The sequence below is a fragment of the Dasypus novemcinctus genome, chromosome Y, assembly GCF_030445035.2.
Source record: "Dasypus novemcinctus isolate mDasNov1 chromosome Y, mDasNov1.1.hap2, whole genome shotgun sequence".
Taxonomy (NCBI): Eukaryota; Metazoa; Chordata; class Mammalia; order Cingulata; family Dasypodidae; genus Dasypus; species Dasypus novemcinctus.
The window spans coordinates 19228761-19234145 of record NC_092216.1 but is presented as its reverse complement, the minus strand read 5'-3'; the positions used below and the strand labels follow the sequence as shown (position 1 = coordinate 19234145).

Sequence of the window (5385 nt, the reverse complement as noted above, 5' to 3'; positions counted from 1 at the left end):
CTGACCACCACCAAAGATCTCTCCTGTTCATAAGTCCCAATAAAGTTTATATCCAATTCTCTTCTCAATGCATTCTTTGGTCTTGCAGCCACACCAACTCATGCCCTTCAGGAGTTGGGTTATAACAGGCAGATTGGCCTCTTTTCTGTTATTAGGCATCGCCTGTCTACTCTAGTGATTCTTGCCCCTCTATTTGAGATTGCAGCAGGACTCCAAAGGACGGGAATATAGAATTTTGTTGGCTCTTTTGTGGGTCTCTGTCCACAGAGATAATACATATGACCACATGAACACAGTCATATTCCACAGAGACATACCCCAGTGCTAGCTTTAGCAGCAACTATACTAAATTGGAATGATACAGAGATTAGCATGGCCCCTGTGCAAGGATGATGCAAAATCATGGAGCATTCAATAGAGGCATGCCTAGATGTACCCTTCTCCACGCATCTCCTCACCAACACCCTGCACCTAGTACCATCCCCTGCCATAACTGCTGAAAGGACACTTCCACAATTGTATACTTAACCACTCCTCAAACTCCTAAGTTCATCTATTCCTTCCTCCGGTCCTCCCACCAGCTCAATCAGTAACCCAACCCAACCCCCAGCCCCACTGAAACTCACACACCTGCATCACCAACCCCATTCACATCACTTCCACCATTACCCTATCCAATGCCAAACCACCCCATTCACAACTTCACAGGTTCTACCCAGATTGAGCATCATCTTACCACTCTCTACTTTCTGTCTCCTGCTGACTCATCTTTTAGACTACCTTTGTGATTCTAGTCAATATCCTTTGTTTATATCAGTGAAATTATACAATATTTATTCTTTACCGATTTACTTATTTCACTAAACATAAAGTCTCCGAGATTCTGATGGATATAGTGTGATGAATACATGACTGCAACTTCTTTCTCCCCTGTTACTATGATACAAAGGAAATAATTATATGCAAATTAGAAGGTAATGAGATACAACCCTCAGCATCAAATTCTACTTTTGCTGAGCAAGACCTTCTGTTGAGCCAATGAAATATGAAAACCATTGAAGTATAACCATTTGGCCAAACCTGCACAGAAGTCCTTTGCTGTCCTCACTTCAACTTGCTTAATTAACATAGTAAAACTCCCACCCAGGGGTGGAGTTATCCACCACTTTTTGATCATGCAATGTATGTGCAAATGTGATTTCCTGGACATACTAATCATAAAATTATATAACCGGCTATGTGTATGTGTGCTAGTCCATATGCATAAAAGCTAATGCATAATCAGAGCCAATGTTAAGTAGTAATGGGTATTTAAGAAAGAATGAAACCACAGCACAGGGAATCAGGTCTGAGTCACTTTAGACAAATCTTGGCTCCTGTCTGCACACATAATACTTGTAAGCTCTACCTAACACTCAGGTTAAAGTTTTTTGGTGTTATAGATATAGATATAGGTATAGATTATAGATATAGATATAGATGTAGAAATAGACGTAGACATAGACATAGACATAGACATAGACATAGACATAGACATAGACATAGACATAGACATAGCCATAGATATAGATATATAATCTGGTTATCCTCAAAGGCCCAGCTTTGGGGCCTAACAATTCTTCCATGTTTAGCAATTCTTCTTACAGCTGAGTAATATTCCTTTGCCTTCTATACCACTGTTTGCTTATCCTTTCATCTATTGATGAATATTTGGGTTGCTTTCAACTTTTGGCAGCAATGAATAATGCTGCTATGAACATGGCTGTGCACATACCTGTTCATGTTCATTTATCTGGGTATGTCCCTCGAGTGGGATTCCCAAATCATATAACAGTTCTTATTTACCTTCTTGAGGAACCACCAAACTGTCTTACACAGTGGCTGCACCATTCTACATTCCCACCATAGGTGGATGAGTGCCCCTTTTCCTCCACATATTCTCCAACACTTGCAGTTTTCTAGTTTATTTTACATAGCAGCCAATCTAATAAATTTACAATGATACATGATGTAGTTTTTCTTCCTTAAAGTCTATTTATTCACAATTGCATTTATTTGTATTCTACTGTTTTTTTCATTTCCTTCTGTATGCTTAGTTTGAGTTTGCTTTACTTTTTCTTGTTCGTTCGGGTGTGCAGTTAGGTCTCCACAAGCTTTTTATTCTTTTTTAATGTGTGTATTTGTGGCTATAAATTTCCCTTTTAGTCCTGCCTTTGCTGAATTACATAAGTTTTGCATGATATTTTATCCTTTTCATTTGTTATAAATGTTTTACTGTTTTCAATTTTAATTCTTCTCTGAACTACTGGTGAAGAATGTGCCATATAACATCCATATATACTTTTTAATTTTTCCTTTTCTATTATTGATTTATAGCTTCATACCCTTATGATCATAAGAGTTGCTTTGAATAATTTCAGTCTTTTAAATTTATTGATTCTTGTTTTGTCACCCAATGTATGTTTATCCTGGAAAATGATCCATGGCCACTTGAGAAAAATATATATCTTGTTTGGGGGTTCTAACCTACTAACTTGAAAAGACACTAACTTAGTTTCAATAGCATACACTTTCTCTGCTTGCATATCCCTCTATTTCCCCCTCTTCTTATTGTACTTTCCCCATATTACTTCTTTATATTTTAAATGTCCATTTTCAGGAAAAACACTATTTTTTTTTTTTTTTGCTCAACTGCATTCTGACTCTAATAGGAATTAAAGAGTAGGGACAAATATTGAGAATACAGTGCTATTGGGATTTTAAATATACTTTCCTTTATTAGAGAATGTGTAGGTTTACAGAACAACCACCCATGAAATACAGGATTCTCATATATCACCCTATGCATTGGTATAGAATATTTGTAACAATTGATAATAGTGCATTTAAAAAATCCTAAGGTCCATAGGATGGAGGAATAGAGTATGGATTAGAGTGGAGTTACTGATATTCTATTCATGAACTATTGTGATTAGTAATCAAAGAAAATGTGGCATTGGTGTGGAGAAGGTGGTCATGGTGGCTGCTGAGGGTAGGGAATGGGAGGAAGAGATGAGATGTGGGGGCATTTTCTGGACTTGGAGTTGTTCTGGGTGGTGCTGCAGGGACAGTTACTGGACATTGTATGTCCTCCCATGGCCCACTGGGTGGACTGTGGGAGAGTGTGGGCTATGATGTGGACCATTGACCATGAGGTGCAGCGGTGCTCAGAGATGTATTCATCAAATGCAATGAATGTCTCATGATGATGGTTGTTGTTATGAGGGAGGAGTGGGGAGAGAGGGGTGGGAGGTATACGGGACCTCGTATTTTTTTAATGTAACATTTTAATGTTACATTAAAAAAATAAAGAAAGAAAAAAAGTGTTCTATTAATTAAATTCCATGGGTTAACCTAGGGCTCACTGATTGTGAAGTACAGTTCCATAGATTTTTAAAAATATTGTCTTCTGTTGTTGTATAGTAAATCTAACATTTCCCTTTTAATCCTATTGAGATGTATACTTCAGTGCTGTAAATTGCATACACAATTAACAATATGCTACCACCACAACCATCCATTTTCACCATAAATATCCATCGCCTGAATATTTCCATATTTCCAAATAGGAACCCTTTTCATTTTAAGTCATAACTTTCCATTCCTTATAAGCAAATTATCCCATGTGTAACACATATTCAACATTGATATTGGTCTTGTAGAATGAATTTGGGGGTGTTCCTTCTTCAATTTCTTTGAAGAGTTAAAGGATAAATGGAGTTTTCTTTCTGAATTATTATGTAGAATTTCCTGGTGAAGTAATCTTTTTTGTCTTTTCCTTTTTGGAAGTTTTTAAATTACTGATTCAATATCTTTATTGGGAAGCGGCTTGTTGAGATCTATTTTTTTGAGTCAGTGCAGATGGTTTGTGTGTTTGTAAGTATTTGTTCATTTCATCTAGACTATCTAATTTATTTCATACCATTGTTCATACTATCCATTTATAGTCCTATTTATTTCAGGGGAGTTAGTAATAATAATTTCCTTTTCATTTCTAATTCTAGTCATTTGTACACTCTTCCCTTTTTTGTTAATTTTATTGATCTTTTCAAGGAACCAAACTTTGTGTTTTTTTGCTTCACCGTCTATTGTCTACTCCATATATCTCCATTCATTTTGCCTTTTCCTGCATTCTCATTTTGGGTTTAGTTTCCACTTCTTTTTCTAGTTATTTCAGTTTTGAGTTTATGTCTCTGCTTTGAAATCTTTCTTCTTTCTCAATGTAAACATTTAGAAATACAAATTTCCTGTGCTGCATTCCATAAGCTTAGTATGTTGCATTTTCATTTTCATTTGCTTCAAGACATTTCCTAATTTTGCTTTTGATATTTTCTTTAACCCATTGGATATTTAAAGGTATTTTGTTTAGATTCCAAGGATTTGTGAATTTCTCATTTCTCACTATTTCTTGTATCTTTGAATTTAAGATGAGTCTGTTGAAGACAGTATATACTTCAATCATGTCTTTTTATCCATTCAGCCAATCTCTCCCTTTAATGGGAAATTTAATCCATTTACATGTTTCTCTTTAATTATTTTTTTATTTTTAAAAAAGATTTAGATTACATAAATGTTACATAAAAAACATGAGGGATTTCCATATGCTGCATTCCCTCCCCTTTCCACACTTTCCCACATTAACAACATCCTTCTGTAGTGTGGTACATTTGTTACAAATTGATGACCCCATATTGAAGCATTGCTACTAACCATGGATTACAGTTTACATTATAGTTTGCACTTTGTCTCACACAATTGGTGTTTTGACAAAATATACAATGGCCTGGATCCATCACTGCAATGTCGTACAGGACAAATCCAATGTCCTGAAAATGCCCCCATATTATACCTATCCTTTCCTCTCCCATCCCTCAGAACCTCTGGTGGCCATTGTCCTTACATCAATGAAAAGAGTTCTTCCATTGCTATAATAATAATAATAATACATCTGTAATAGACTAAAAAGGAGTCTATTTTCACCCATTGTTCATTCTCCAGTCTTAAGGATTTGGGGATGGTGTTGTCCACTCTACTTCTAATTGAGATCCCTTGGGGTGGATGGATGAAACTATCTCTCTTGCAGTTGCTGACACTCTCTTTCCTTGGGATAGTCATTGTCCATCATAATATCCTTTCAGTTTGTCCTGGGTGAGTCCAATGAACTGGAGAGAAAGTGTTGCAACTCTGCTGAAATTCACAGCTCAATTAGCCCATGGATCCTAAGATATATATATCTCTGAGACATATATTTATCAAGTATAGTGCTAATTATAGTTTTAAATAAAAGGATCAGAAGAGCCATGTGTAGAGGATCTATAAATGAATCTAACTCTGTTATACTGGGGA

General features: G+C 36.0%; 1 pseudogene; it reads left to right on the top strand.

Moving 5' to 3' along the window:
- Positions 1–325: 325 nt before the first annotated feature.
- LOC139438454 (U6 spliceosomal RNA) lies at positions 326–424 on the top strand (annotated as a pseudogene).
- The last annotated feature ends 4961 nt before the right edge of the window (positions 425–5385 follow it).